Genomic DNA, 17,249 nt, shown 5'->3' with positions numbered 1-17,249 from the left:
AGGACCATTACGTCACAGTATCCCCCTTTGGTGCCAGACTGGTGACAGCTGTACTGAAGTCAATGGGAGATGCATGGTGACTCTGACCCTTCCTTCTGTTTTATGTTCCTTGCTGTGTAGAAGGAAGCATGCATCTACTCATGGACGAGAGGCTAGCTAACTAAGCTAGCTAAGCTAAGAAAGACGCCATTATTGTTTACATCCCGCGCTATCACAAGCACAAGCCTCTTGTCCCTGAGTACATGTTGGCTTTCACAACAAGGTCTGCATATTATCTTGAGTAACCAGGTCATGATTTCTGGAAAGAGACTTAACTGTTGAGTTTTTCAAATGTATTTTTGTAGCACTTTGAGCACTACAAGCTGAATGCTATCTGGTTCCATTATATTAGAGAGAAGGCAGACATCTCTATGGCCGATGACTCCAAAACTCAATGACTCACATCAAAACAATCTAGATGGATAAAAAGTACTACATGTAAGAATGGCACATCAAACTTGGCTGCTGTGTGTTGCTGCACTGCGTCATTGCTCTCTGGTGCTAACTGGACAACCTGCACAGCTCCTGGCAGATCTCTCCTTGACTTTGGAACTCGATGAGATGGGAACCCGCATCGATGACCTTGAGAAGAACGTGACTGAGCTCATGACACAGGCTGGCATGGAGGAGCAGGCCATTTCAAAGTGACAGCAGGCCCACAGTTCATCCGTCGGGTGAGCTCTCGCCATGTAACCTCCGAAATCCGAGGGCTTCTGTTGTCTTGCCAACAGTGATGTCACTTAAGTGGTGGCTGCACAGGTCCACACATTCATCAGACGTCTTATAGAGGGGACCTCTGAGTTAATATCATTTTAATGTTTAGTCGTGTGTGCTTGTTTTCCAAGGTGCTGCTAACAAATCTGTGCACGTCTCTCAGTATTAACACTCAGAAAAGGGTGAGGAGCCTTGGAACAACACGCAAACACATGATTTATGTTTGTAACATTTTTTTGTTTTTAAATCTTGTCCAATCAGATTGCAGCTGATCAAGGTGCTTAATGTTATCCTGTGGAGATTTATGTGGATTTATTTCTAATCAGATGTGGTTTTCTTTGCATTCAATGTTTTCAAACCAAATCTTGTAAAGAACACAGTGAATGCATCAACTACCTCATTCAATAACCTGCATTGTGTACCTGTTGTGGTCTTCCTCCTCTTTTACCGGCACCAACTGATGTTCACTGACGTGCAGGTGCATAGATGCACATTTGTGACAGTGTTTCCTCGTGCAAACACTGTAGGGACCTGCTGATCAGATTATTGTTGCTTTACAGTGCCTCTAGTGGTCAAACACTCAACAGGCTGCTCTTAAACATGGAGAACGGGGATATAAAAATCTGACCACCAAAGACAAAGTATGGTGCGTCATGTGAGCAGGCAGTCAAGCTGTCGCCAGTTGAGCTACACTGGTATGTGAGCTGTACTTCAGCTGCACCCTGAGGCCCAAACATACACATGAACACGTGGTTTTAACGACAATCTGTAACTGTTATTATCAAAATGAGTGTATATAGCATGAATTTATAATCTTTGTATACACAAATAACTTCGATCAGACATTTTTAACCATCTCACCCAGCAGTGATGTTAGATCAACATGTGTAAGTCTTCTATATCCCAAAGGCACTATGACATTTAAAATGCACACAGTAGCGTGTGAAATTAGTCGTGACATTATTTGGAGAAAATCAAGTTTTTCTTTAAGTTTTAATTTCACAGAATCGTTCACAGTGTGCATGACAAAATGTTTCCTGCCCCGTTCAATGTTTTAAGAAATGTAGCTCACCATATCACATCACTGCAGTTATCTGATAGTATTGTTCTCTTTAGTGGTCACACATTTATAATGACTCCATGAAGCAGAGTCAACATGCAGTATAAAGTGACACATCCAGTGGCCTTAAAACAGTTTATGGTGTATTATTACCCACAGGTTGACAAACAGCTCGTACTGGTAAAGATGAAGTATTCTATTGTTTTATTGATGTCTGACTTAATTTCTGGGAGTATATATTGTTTAACACATCTATGCAATTTATTTCTGAGCATAATATATCATGTAATGTTCACCTTTTTGCCATATCATGTGTTTTATGTTGTCCTCTTACCTGTATAACCACTGTGTAATGCACATATTGTCACACTCAGATTACTTGTAGTAGATATTGTAGTTCTGTGACTGTAAATCACTGTGCACTAAAGCTAATATGCAACAGCCAAATAAAGACTTTTTCCAAACAGTTTCACTACTCACTCCTCGAAATAAAAAGTGTAGCTGTGTTTTCCAGAGAGCATCATTCCTCTGTTGTTACTACCAGGCCAAATGGTGACAGAGTTGTGTTGCTGTTTCCCACAGTGGTTAGGGTTAAAGTTTTATGGGTTTCTCGAGATCAGTTGAACACAGTGTTACATTAGCCTTATTTACTAAAGATCCTTGATTTTGAGTGGTAATACTAGTCTGCTGTAAGTTAGAGATGAGGGGAAAGTGTCTCACTCTGTGTTAGGACAAGGAACTAAATAGTTTAATGAAAAACACTGAATGTTAGTAGTCTCCCGGTTGAAACTCCAAAGCTGAAGACTCATTTTCCATCAGTCCGACAATGTACCTTGAACAAACAGTGCTTCATGTTATTTTTAAAGTATTGCTGTAAATTCTTCTTCTATAAAACCTTGTTGTTTTATTTCATTGACTGGAGGTTCCTCTCAAGCAAAACCAAGAATAGAGGATTTATCATCTCGATTAGACTTTTTAAATACTCATGGTGGTGAAAATATTTGAGATTTTTTTCTATTCATTTTGAGAAATCTTGCAGCAGGACATTTTCCCTGCGTGCTGGGATCTATTTTGCATTTGTATGGTATTTTATTGTTATATTTTTAAATATATTACCCTAGTGTTTCAGACTACACCTCCTGTATATCTGGAGGTGTAAGGCACCAGCCTGTGAGGCTGCTGCTGCACTGATTTTAATTGCTAAATGCTAATTATATGCCAGTCTTAATATTCAATTATCTCATGCTTCCAGCATCTGTTGCCCTCCATGGCAAAGTGGAGATGGGTTTACCCATCAGACAAGATGTGATGTATGCTGTCAATGAAAATATCATATACATACATATATATATATATATATGTATATATATATATATATATATATATATATATATATATATATATATATATATATATATATATATATATATATATATACACATGTTTGCATGTTATTAAGTTGCCAGCCTCCAGTGAGAAGAAAAGCAGGCTTCCAAACTGGTTAGCAGAAGTGGAACGTTTGTCTCACAGTCAAAGACAGTACGAGGCATGTAAGGCTTTGGTGTTCATCTTCAAGAAACATCAAAAGATTTATGCTGACGTGTCTGAGGAGATAAAGACAAGCAGGGAAATTACATCATAATTAAAGCAATTTATGATTTATGACTGGTAATCCAAGAAAAACAAGCAATTTGAAAGCATTATCTTGTCCTAAGAAGGACATTATTCACTTTATAAAGCAATCATGTGAGAAAATTATAGGCAGATTTGTTTATAATGAAAATAATCAAATGTTTTATGTATCTTAATTTGAACATTAGTGGTTGAGAGTAGATAGAAAGTATGAGCTCTACTCCACACTTCACAGCTTCAGAGCAGCTGGAGTTGTCTGAATCTGTCAGGAATAATGAGATACTTAAACAATTGGTAAATATAGACACATAACCCTTTAGGTACTCCAATAGATTACACATGCAGCTCTTGAGCCAGCCAGTGAGTACACTCCAGAGGGCAGAGGGTAAAAATTAAGAAATCCAACTGACTTGCTAATTGGCAATTTGATGTTGAGAAATTTAGGCAAAATCACTCCCCTCTCTGTTTGTGTTGACTGAAGACTCCTCAAATCACAAAAATACCTTCATTTAAAGCATGTCAGGGGGAAGGTGACAGCTTCAGTGCAAAGAAGAGAACAACTCTCTGTTCACTTGTATAATCCTCAGAGATAAGTGAATATGTAAATGCCTGTTTAATGAGTCAGAAATTAAAACTGCAATTATATATCCTCATCTGTCATGTGACACCAGCTTTTTTTTCTTTTTCTCAACTACAGTGTCTTGCTCAAAGACATTACAGCAGGATCGAAATTGTGGTGCCAGTATAAGAAAATGCACAGACTGATGACCTCGTGGTGGTCACACTGCTGCTGATATGAAGCTGTATCGCCCTCTAGTGGTCACATGTGCTCAGTACATTGAGTTTGGACGTTGCTGACCATGGTCCTGAAATATCTTTGTTCAGCTTGCAGTATACCTGTATGTGGGTGAACCTGGATCCTGTAAACAAAAGTTTTATTCTTTTGGATACAGTATCTACAACAGAACACTATTTTGCCAAAAGTATTTGGACCACCCTCATACCTTTGTGTACTTTAGAGCCGCGTTTTATTGTCTAGAACCTTATCTCCACTGAAAGGAAATCTCAGTTACAGCATGCAGTGATGTTTAAAAAAACAACCCATAATAATAAACCAGACCTTACCACACAACCACACATCAGTGATGGGCCTCACTGATGCAGCAGAGGCTCTTGTAACAGCACATTAATGCCCATGGTTTTGGAATTAGATGTTCAACATTGACATATTGTAGATTTTAAGTGAAGGAGTCTACATACTTTTGGCCAGATGTTGTACACATCATGAGGTCATTGCGTTTGTTGATGCATTTGCGGTGTCTCTACAGCAGGTGGCAGTGTTTGTTAATGTCAACGCTGCTCTCTTCTCATGTTAAGACCATTTGCAGCCACTAAAATCACCTCAAAGACCAGCACAAACATGACCAACGGCCAAAACTAACACCATCATACATGTGCAGGAAAACACAGTTCATACAGGATGTGCTTGGATCTGTGTGAGGTGAACACGCGTGGTGTGTGATTGCATGTGCAAAGACGTTGCCGTGTGTGTGCACGTGTGAGTGCACTTCAAATACTGACTGGCCTCAGTGTCATGCTCGGGGAAGCCAAAGCGCAAAGAACGCCGCTGACCATGTTGCTATGGCAACCTGTGCTGAAGCAGACACTTGTCAGCCTGTGTGCATGTTAGTGTATTTGTGTGTGAGTGTGTTTATCTGTGTGTTTACCCGTGGCTATGTGTACTTGGAAGACAGCCAACACGAGGCAGAGATGAGAATTTAAAAAAATAAAATAATAAAGTGTGTTAAGCTGATGTTCTCTGTTCCTCGCACAGTGTGAGTGTGAGTGACGGAGACACTTTTAACATTTTACACGATACTACTTTAGCAGTTGGGGCGGTAAATGGAGTTCACACACTCTTCTCCCTGGCGGTGGAGTGCTGAGTGGGTGTGTGGAGAGCCGTGGCCAGCAGAGAGGGGAGGCTGAGAGGTTCGGCCCCGTGGCCCACGCCCGGGCGCTCTCCACTGGGAGGGGATGGAAGGGAGGGACGGGCTCTAATGGATGTCTGCATGGTTGGATAGGGGGAAGCACTTCAGAAAGAGTGTATGAGTGTGTGTTTGTGTGTGTGTGTGATTGCACGTGGGTGTTGTCCGCCCTATTTCTCCCTCTCCCTAATGCTACTTTTGCACACTTCACTTACGAGGTGAAACACAAAGTAAATGTCAATAGTCTAAAGTGGCCCCCTCTCTTCTGTCATTATCCACAGATCCTTGCACCATCTATCTATCTATCTATCTATCTATCTATCTATCTATCTATCTATCTATCTATCTATCTATCTATCTATCTATCTATCTATCCATCCATCCATCCATCCATCCATCCATCCATCCATCTATCTATCTATCTATCTATCTATCTATCTATCTATCTATCTATCCCCATCTTAGCTCATACCCCTGTCATATTTTCTCTCACTCTTTTTGCCTCCATGTTCCTCCTGCCTGGCCCGAAGTGGAAGAGTGCAGTGCGCAGAGGGGCTTCTGTGCATGCGAGAGGGCAGAAGATGATTGCTGTTTTGCATAATTTTGGATGAGACCAGCCCATTCTGCAAAATGTGGAGCATCTGTGTCCGTGGGAGCGCATATTTTTGTCAAAGGGAACGAGTTGAAGGGCCGAAGGAGATCTCGCCTGAGACATCGAGGAAATGTTACAGGTTTAAATGATGATCAGACCAGATGAATTCATTTTTGGACGCCACAACGTTTCAAGTACAAAAGATTTCTGTGGCACTGTATTGTTCACTAATAAGACATAGCAAGCTGAACTTTATGTCAAATTAGAGAAAAACAAGGTTTAATATATTTTTTATTAGACAGCAAACATACACAATTATACCTTAATTACAAACCATTCACATAAATCATGTATAATTAGAATCCCCATTAGCCTTATATACTGTGCTTAGATACTATTACTTCGAATTATACTCTAATTAGAAACCAATAGGAGATCCTTGTACACTATTACACACTATTTTACAAGATCGTGAAATTAGACATCAAATGCAATGTCATATCAGATCTGATGCTATTTTACCCTTTCTAGCAAATAATACATGTCATGAGACACCACATGAAATACTACATGGACCTACGATGGCTTAATTAGACAACACAGGCTATAACTGGACAAATGTAATGCTATATTAATAATGGTCAGATAAAATACAGAGCTCGGAGGATGATGCATTCATCTGGGTTTTATTTAACATAGTTTCCCTTTATACCAGGTTCATTTGTGAGTCATTGCAATTAAAGCTGTACTGTAAAGTAAAGCCAAACAACATTGTAGATGATGATGGCTTTCTAATTTGCAACATTTTCACAACATATTACAAGTACAACTCTACTGCAAAAAAAATGAAAACCACCTTTTTAAAAATAAATATTTTTGTGGGCCTTTTCATGGTTTTATTAGACAGGACGGCAGAGAGAAGACAAAAAATGGGGGCATGACATGCAGCATTGAGCCACAGGTGAGATTCGAACCCTGGGCCGCTGTATATGGGACATAGAACAGAACGGTACTGCAAAATAAAACAATCTTTATTTCTTACCTGTTAGGCCCTTATTAGACATTCTTAAAGGGTTGATTTATCACACATTACAACAGAACTATAGTGCAAAATAACATAAACCATCTTTATTTCCAACCTATTAGACCCATTTTTGACTTACCTAGGGGTTAATTTGCAACACATTACAACAGACATGTACCGTAAACTAGGGTTAGGGTTACAAACACCTTCTTCAGCTGGTCCAGCACAATAACATATGTCTGAAAAACATTTCCAGTCAAACGTAGCTCTAAAATTCATGACAGAAAAAGAGGCACCAGGATAAATCATCTACTGTCCCCTCCTCAGTGTGTAGCCTCAGTTCTCCAGCCTGGTGTGCTGCTTCTACCGCTTACTTCAGCTATGCAGCATGTACAACTGCTTTTATTCAGTAAATGTGTAATATGTTAATATCTGAAGCCTATAAGAGACCTTGAGAGGCAGATTTATGGAAAAAACACAATAATGGTCAAAAAGTTTGCATAACAAGTAGTTCTTCTTTTATAACTTCAAATATATTTAGCTGATAATGCTTCTGTATTCATCCCCATGTAAGATTTTGAATGCACAATATGTTTATTCCTACATTTATTTAATTAGTACTATTTTTTTGATGTTGTTACATTGGTTCTTGTGCTGAGGTAGAGGTCTGACTCTGTCCTCCACGCTGCAGTAGCAATACTGTAGTTGCACTATAGTCGTGGAAGTGCTGGTTTGGACAACGCAGAATGCTTCACACTGTAGAGGGTCCCTGAAATGTTGTGTCTACTGTGGACATGTACAAAGTCAAACACGGAGAGCAGCCTTCATCTCCGACAACAACACTCCCATGTTGAAAGCCATGAACGGCACGGACAAAGCAAAGAGAGCAAGAACCAAGAAAGGTGTTGAGAGAGATAAGAGGCAAAAAAAAAAAAAAAAAAAAAAATGATGGGCTCTCTCTTCTACAACACACATGCATGCACACAAACACACACAAACACATACAAACGGGGAACACCTGTGTGTTGCCTACCACCTGAGGCCCTTTGATTCCTGGTGTGCTTTAATCTGTGCTGTGCTCTAGCCCGCCTTTGAAGTGAAAATCCCTGTCACCTTCCACTCGCTCTCTCTCATTCATTCTCCCTCCACACACAAACAAACCACAAATGACCACCACCTGTTATCTTTGTCATAGTAGATGCAGACCCGCCGCTCAATCCAAGAAGCCCACCTCTCATTCATATATTATATCCCATTCTACTGTGCCAGAGGCGAGCTGCGCCTAATTTTACCCCGGCAGTTATTTTGGGCTCTTTGTAACATACATCACCTTCTGTCTGCGCTAATACAGTTATACATCTACGAGAATAGAAACTGATCTCCAACTTTGTCCTGCCACAGAAGGCTTTTCATGGTGGGAGGAAGGAGCTGACAGAGGTTCAGAGAACAGGTCTGCCTATCTAATTATCTAGCAAAAATAGCAGGTTAGCGAGACAATAATCAGATGAGCCCAATCTGAATCAGCTAGATGAATGGCTTTTTAATTCTAATTTGTGTTAAGTTGATAATCAAACTCTATCACTGATGGCAGGATTGATTAACATGGCCTACATGTCAATAGTTGTCCGTAGCTTCTCAGAACTGGCATCCTGTCGAATTAATTCTCAAAAACAAGTAGGGGGCAGCATATCGGTAATGGTAGCTACCGTTAGCTAGTTAGCTCAGTTAGCTGTGCAGCTAGCAGTTTGGACTGGGAGCTCCAAGCACTGGGGGAGTGTTGGTGTTTTAGATATCTCTGCAGCACAATACACAGATATCAGAACATCATAACTGTTATTTCTTTACATTCTGTTGATAATGGAAGTTCATTTTTGAATGTTTATAACAACATTTTTTAGATATTAATATAAGGTATGATAAGTTCCCCAAATTGTAATGATCATCCTTGCATATGACAGTTAAATTTGCACAAAACTCCCAATGCTACCATAGATATTTATATAAAACCTACCCATTGACTAGTACTTAGCATGTAACACACTATGTATGTCTTACAATAAATTTGTCACAACAGTTGGAACTAAATCACCCAATATAACCCCACACACTGGGATAAAGATTTCTAATTTTACCATACCAGAAATGTCTTTTTTTTTAAAGTTCTTTTTGGCTTAATTTGATAGTACAGGGAAACAGTTAGGGGTGAAGGGGTGTTGGGAAGAGACACAACAAAGGTTGGAATGGAACCCCGGCCACTGAGGTAAGAACACAGCCTCAGTACATGAGGCACATTCTACCAGGTAAGCTAGCAGGGTGTCCTGCAACCAGAAATTTCTATATAAACTCACCACATTACCATACATATACAAAGTAGGCAATTTGAGAGGAGGCTAGCTACCCATGTTAGCAAAAATGACCCAAATGCATCCCCCATTTTAACCTGCCACCCCTCTCCATTACCCCCAGATTGCTGATAGGCAGACCATCCGCCTGAGTTCCCGCCCTACTCTGCCTCGGATCAGTCGGTTTCACTGGATGTGTTCTCTATGCTTGACTTGACTCAAACTGTTAACTCACACATTAGCTCTGGTAATGTCTGTTTTCAGCAGTTTTTGAGCCACAGTTTTGTGGATAAACACACCAACCTCTTTGGCCTCTCTCCTGGTCTACTGCTGCTCCTCTCGGGGTCGCTCATCCTCCAGAGCTGATCTTTGCTGCAAGAGTGTCTCTGGGCTCAGCTGCTGCCGGGTTGCCCTAGCGCTCCTTCGCTACTTAACAAGCCTACAGACACAGAAGCTGCATCAGGCAATGTGATGGTGTGTTTACCAGGGCAACTACGGGTCACAATCCACTGTATCATCTCTGCTGCTGGCTGTTTGTCTTTTCAAACCAACCGGAACACAAACACAACATTAACACCGAACAACCACTGAAACATACAGTTAGGACATTTTTGAGGAAGGAGGGAGATCGGTGGAATTAGCTATCTGTTCAATTTTGCCAAATCACCCACTGTACATAAAAACACCCACATCACTAATGTTAATAAGGCCTCAAGATCAGTGTTCTCCGACGGGGTGGTTGGGACTCCTCCAAATGGTCACAAGATCAACCTGAGTGGGCACAAGATGATTTACGGGACAGAAGCAACACCAAACATACTTCTGCTACACAAACAGAAAAAAAATATATACTGTATACATTTTCACTAATCTTTCCTTGTTTCCTTGCTTCTTTCCTCTCTTCTAATTCAAAAGAAACTTGAATGTACAATCATCAGAGTTAGTACTCCATCCCACTCTTTTCTAACATCGTCTAACCCTGTTCTTTATACTTTTACTCCAAGTCCTCCTCTCAAGCTGTTCAACTGGCCTCACACCCAACTTCTTCCCTCCCTTTTTTTGAAGTGCTCTCTCGTTCCTCTTTCACCCCTCCACCTCTCTTACCTCATTATCCCTCACCCCTTGCTATTTTTCTCTCCAGCTATCTCATCACTTCATTCCTCTGCATCTTTCTGTCTCACTTCCCATCTTTTCATCCCTCTTTCTCTATTAGTAAAAAATGGGTGTGTCCTGGGGATCGGCAGCCGGTTAACGACCCCGTCTCTGTCGCCATGGAAACTGGGTCAGCTTCGCAGTAGCCATGGCAGTGAAATGTGTGTTTCCTCCTGCGACAGGTATGTGTGTATCTGTGCATGTGTTCGGGTGTGTGCTCATGTGTGAGTCAGTGACATGTGTGTGCAGGTTGGGGGCATTCTGGAAATAGACAGGCCATGGAGATGAAAAGCAAGTGTGTGAACAGGTGTGTGTGTGTGTTTGTGTGTAGCCGTTTGTGTTCATGTGTAAATCATGTGAGATTACATATTGCATTATAGGAAATGCAATTAGATATAATGCAATCATAATGGTGACATTATTCGGTATATAAGTGTGAATATTGTGCTGTATAAACAATGACAAAATATTGCATACCATTAGGTTACTGTGTTTATGCTTCTAGACACCAACCCTAACCCGAACAAATTAACCCATTGCTCTGACAATACACACTTTACACAACATTACCATTTGATTAGATCCTTTATGTTTTACTTCCAGGTCTGAATAAATGTGTCCAAGATGTGTGTAGATGATTTAGAATGAATTTATGCCTCTTCCATCATTTTGTGTAACATCTAACAAATGGTAACATTGGCTAGGAAGTTAATGCTGGCTGGTGTTTAAAGGAAGCTAATGGGTATAACAGCTAATGTTAGCATTCAACCCCTTCCGAGCTAACACGACGGTCTGATACACATTACACGATAAGAAAGGAGGGGCGTAAAATAATTCTAAAATATCAACACACATCTTAAACAGATTCATTTAAACCTGGAAGTGACATGTTAGCTAAGGGGTTATTAAAAATGTTGTTTTGCCTTTAAGTATGGCCCAGTGTCCCTCCAGATTTTCTCTTTCCATTGTCTTCTCAGTTGGGAGGTGAAAAGACATTTGATAGTGAAAATTCCGAGTGACATTAGGCCATATTTCTAGATAAAACAACAAATTTGGTAATCAAATATGTTGTTCTATATACACTGAACAAAAATATAAATGCAACACTTTTGTTTTTTTCCCATTTTTCATGAGCTGAACTCAAAGATCTAAAACATTTTCTATATACACAAAAGATCCATTTCTCTCAAATATTGTTCACAAATCTGTCTAAATCTGTGTTAGTGAGCACTTCTCCTCTGCCGAGATAATCCATCCCACCTCACAGGTGTGGCATATCAAGATGCTGATTAGACAGCATGATTATTGCACAGGTGTGCCTTAGGCTGGCCACAATAAAAGGCCACTCTGAAATGTGCAGTTTTGCTTTATTGGGGGGGTCTGGGGGGGTCAGAAAACCAGTCAGTATCTGATGTGACCACCATGAAAAATGGGAGCAAAAACAAAAGTGTTGCGTTTATATTTTTGTTCAGTGTAGAAATACGGCCCGATGTACGTCACTGTCCACTGTCTTTTCACTTTGGTGATCAATCAGGAGACAGTGAAATGATAACAATTTGTCAGATTGCCTATGTTTAGCTATAGGACTCGCAACCGGGAACAGTAAAGTAAACAGTAAAACATTAGCGCTTCCCACCATGACCAGAGGAAAATGGCCGCCCTGTGAATATGGTCTATGGTGCTGAATTAGTGAGAGTTTTGGCCATACCCTAACCCCAACCCAACATGAAGATGTTAACGGTCAAAAAGTGCTGTTTGACAAGAGGGATTTTTGTCCAATTGGACATTTTCAGACTACTATGGTTAGTCTATTATGGTCTATGGTTTGGAATAATGGGACACTGGAACAATAGGCAGTCCACTCATTGAGCTAACATTAGCTTAATTAGCTGGCTAGCTACAGCTGATAAAATCTGCCAGCAATCGATCTAGACATGAGAAATATGTTTCTGTCTACCTCCATCTGAAATCAAGAACCCGTTGCTACAAAATAAGAGTGCATCTTGATGGTAAATCTGCTGTTATTACGTGTGTGAATAGAAAAGCCTGACAGGCGTAGCGACAGTGACAAAGTGGGACATATGGCCTGCTGTAATTGTGCATAGTGAAGACTTGCAGATGCATCACGATGTTGAGGATCCTACTGTTTCCCCACCTTCTCCCACCTCTCCTCCTCCCCCTCTCCTCTCTTACTCATTACCACTGTTAATTAAGGATCTGTCAGACTACGTCTTTCTCCTCTCCCCATCTCCCTCGTTTTTTTTCTTATCATCCCTGTTGCTCCTCATCTTCTTCCATGTGAAATCACTGGAGTGGAATCATTGTCCATTTCGCTCTCCCCTCACTTCATCTCCCCCTGTCTGCTCCCTTTTTTTGTCCCCCCATGATTAAGCGGTTCAGTGCCCAAGGTGGTACATCCATTGGTCTACTAAAAGACAGGGTCATTAACACCAGAGAACTCTATCTACAGAGAGGTGAGAGTCGTTAGCTGTCTGGAAAAAAGTGGGAAGGGAAGAAGCTCATACTGTAATATGAATTATCAGTGAAGATAGCCTGAGGTAATATTGGATTTTAATGCCACTGGTGATGGCAGGTTTTTGGACTGGAGGTACTTATAGCCAGCATTTTGCAAAATGTGACTTGCCATGACACACAAAAACCCAGGTATATAAATAAAATAAAATAAAATAGATAAGTAAGTATGTTTGCTTTTAAAGTTATAGCCAAAAATACATGATTTATAAACAAAAGGATTTCATCCTCAGATTAAACAGCAATTATTCCAGTTTTACATGACACTCTGAAGGTGTTGTAGTTCCAGCAAGGTGAAGGGTTTTCACAACCAAAATGAAACACATGTATTCAACTGGGACAGGGGAATTACAAAGATGAAATGCCACAAATGAACTGGTAAACATCTAGCAGTAACAGTTTCTATTGACACAGTGGATTCCACTCAGAAACTTGCCAGTAAACAGCGAACATACTGCCAGGAGGCTGGTGCTGCTGCAGTAACACTAGAATCGATGATGCTAATCAAGACAAATGTTTTCATCAACAGAAGTCAATAACCTAAAAATTGCATATTTGCATTTATCTAAACACTGGCCCCAGTTTTTGAAGTGGGGAGTACACCAAAAACTATATTTCTCCAGTACATTTGTGATATTGCAGCCTTGTGAAGGCAGTTTCATTACATAAATTGTCGGATATGGCTGGTCTAATCCAACATTGTATTCTGTGGTATACTGGCAGCTTAAAAGTCTTCATTAAAAGATGCCTTAAAGAATAACTTGAGTAACAGGCCTTTAGACTTTTAAATTATGTGCCAATCCTCCCCGTTAACTTCTGTGGATAGCAGATCCATGGTCATGTAACTTTTGTTGTCATGTTAATTAAAATAAACAGACAATAGTCCCAATTTGGTGAGGTTTGTGCAACAAATCTACTTTGTTAGGTTTAGGAAAAGATTACGTTAGCTACACGATGTAAGTAAAATACATTACGTCCACTTATGAACTTAAGTTAAAACAAGGCAACAACTTTTGGTTCCACACAGGAAACAAAAACCTTTACACTCTGGTGAAAATCCTGTATTTCCACCCCCTCACCCAACATGGACATGCTCGCTCTTTAAACTATGTCTCCTGACATTTTAAGGCTTGGTATTTGGAGGCATGTGATTTCCACAGAACATAATGGGTAGGCACACACAATTAGACATGGTGAATTTACTGGCTGCAATTTGAAAGTCTAAGGTAATTTGCTTGGTATGCTTATCGAAGTGACTTTGTTGCTTTAGCTGTGAGGCTAGGTATGGTGAGAAGAAGTGTGTTTTGGTTCCTGGCAACACATTATCACGAATAACTGGGTTGATTGCCAGTAACTACAAAATGGCATGTATCCTAAAACAACATGACCATTGCAGCGTAACAGCAACAGGCATACTGGACCTTTGTTGTACGGTCGTAGTTTGGTTAGGTGTGGACACTGAAACTACTTGGTTAGGTTTAGGTACTGAAACTACTCGGTCAGGTTTAGACACTGAAACTACTTGATTAGCATTAGACACTGAAACTACTTGGTTAGGTTTAGGTACTGAAACTACTTGGTCAGGTTTAGACACAGAAACTACTTGGATAAGTTTAGGTACTGAAACTACTTGGTTAAGTTTAGACACTGAAACTACTTGGTCAGGTTTAGACACTGAAACTACTTGGTTAGGTTTAGGTACTGAAACTACTTGGTTAGGTTTAGGTACTGAAACTACTTGGTTAGGTTTAGGTACAGAAACTGCTTGGTTAGGTTTAGGAAAACGTTGTGGTTTGGGTTAAAATTGAAATTATATAAGTAACTTATGTTCACTATGTTAAAGTTAAAAGAACTCACAGTTGACTTCTGGTTTCACACTGGACATGAAACAGTAGTCACCTGAGTTAAAGTCCTGTTTAACCTTAGCATCCGTCCCTGACCTCCTCCCTATATACACCTTTCCCTCTTTATACTTCTTCTCCCCACTTACTCCTTTGCTGCTCTAATAATTTAAACAGCCACTAGAGGACCCCACCTACCAAGAAATGCTAAGTGTGGGTCATACTTAGCTGCTTTCATCATTGACCTACAGTATATGGTGTTTTTCTGATGAGGAAGGGCTGGTTCCGGGAATACACTTTTAGCAAGTTGAGAAGTTGCTAGAGGGGCTTTTTTATGATTTGGTCAGAAAATACAGACAACAACAAACAGTTAAACATAATGTGGTTGGTCAGTGTCCAGACGCAGTGATTATAGTCATTAGGTATAGTATACAGTTTGTGTTTAAGTATGTTTGGGTATTTGTATGAGTGACAGTGTCATGTATTAGTGTGTGCACTCAGGTTTATGGCCTCTGAGTGGTGGAAAGAGTAAAGGAGAAAAGGGGTGAGAAAGAAAGAGAGAGACAGCGAGAGGGGGGAGAAAGGGAGAAAAAGAGAAAAGACATATAAACACATATATATACACACGCACATGCACACATACATACATGCATACACATAAACACGTATATAAGGCCTGGGGTGATTGTAGTCATGTTCAGTCTTACTGCTATAGTATAATAATGATAATAATAATTATAATACTGATGATATAATGATGTATGTGATATGATATGATAAAATGATTTTAGGATTATGATGGGGTACATACTCTCACAGACTTTTGCAATAGATCATGACTTCCACAGGGCCAAATGAAACAGTAATGATACAGTTGGATGTGATTCTTCAAGGGCTTCTCCTGCAATATTATAATGGCAGAACATTATAAGCAGAGGCTGAGATATGCTTACTTTAATTCTCTAGAATGAGTCGAAAATTCCTTAAACTGGTTTTCAATAATGTAACCTGACTCAGAACCTCATCTTTCACTGTATAAGAGAGAGGTTTTTCATGCCTTACAACAAAAATAATGGACTTGTTTAGATTTAGGAGGATGGTGTTAGAGTTAATCTTGTGCTGCAATAGTTGAGAACAACTGTTATGCTATTTCAGCACCAAACAACCCTGATTATGTGTTTAAGGCACATTAGTAGCGCCTAAAAGCAGGTTTCACAGCAGATTTCATAGATTGACAGAAAAACACACCCGAGTGAGTTCCCTCCTCAGCAGATTTAAGCAGATTGAAGATTACATTTAATCTAAAATGACTCCTCCGCCTGCCTGCCTAGAACGAGGAGGTTGACGTCAGTCTGAATAATAAAATCATCCTGAATAAACACCTGTCATGTCAACGACTCAAACTCTTTTGAGCGTCTCTGCGCACATGCTGTATAATATCTCTCCTGCCGGCCTGATGCTGCAGTGCTTGTATTGCCTGAAGCAGTGTGACTCCCAGTTTCTGTCTACACCATCTAACAAAATGGCAGATGTTGACCTGCGATTGAGAGGTCATCGCAAGACATTTTCCCTAATCTCATTACATCGCTACAGACAGGAGGGAGGAGGAGATGCAGAGAGAGGGTGAAGGAAAGAAAAGAAGGGTCATTAAAAGGAGAGATGGGAGAAAGGTCAGAGTGTTTCTGTTTCAGACAGCGGCAGGTTTGAAACAAGAAAAGGCGACAGTCAGATTAGTGGTACACTACAGGTTTGTGCAACGAAGAACTGCAGGGACTTGGGACTTTTTGCCAGATTGAAAGCTGAAACACACACACACACACACACACACACACACACACACACACACACACACACACACACACACACACACACACACACACAGAAGACAGATCAGTGGTGGTAATCAGCTGCTAGGACACATTCTTGTCTCCTAGACACTCACTTATCATCTCTCTCCCACACATACTCTGTGTCACCCTTCAAAGCCAGTGAAAGGAAGCATAAAAGAGGAAGAGGAAGGAAAGGTAGTGGGAGGGCAGGGAGGTTTGTTTTTCTTGAACCTTTACTTAACCAGGTAGCTAATTTTCTTTTGCAGACAGTTCCAAGTGCGTAGACAATGAGGGTTTGCTTTCACACCTCTGTCTGTACACTAGAGACAGACAACATATTGTAATCTGACAGAATGATTGCAACATAAAATCTGTGAAATATGTTTGCAGAGATATCACAAAAGTTTATGAAAATCATGCCTTTATGTTGTCTCCAACGGATGCTGAGTTTCCCTCTTGGAACCAACAAGTCATTCAACCAAAACAGATCATTTCCTCATTGCCTTC

This window comes from Pagrus major, chromosome 3, assembly GCF_040436345.1.
Source record: "Pagrus major chromosome 3, Pma_NU_1.0".
NCBI classification, from domain to species: Eukaryota; Metazoa; Chordata; class Actinopteri; order Spariformes; family Sparidae; genus Pagrus; species Pagrus major.
This window is presented reverse-complemented; position numbering follows the sequence as displayed.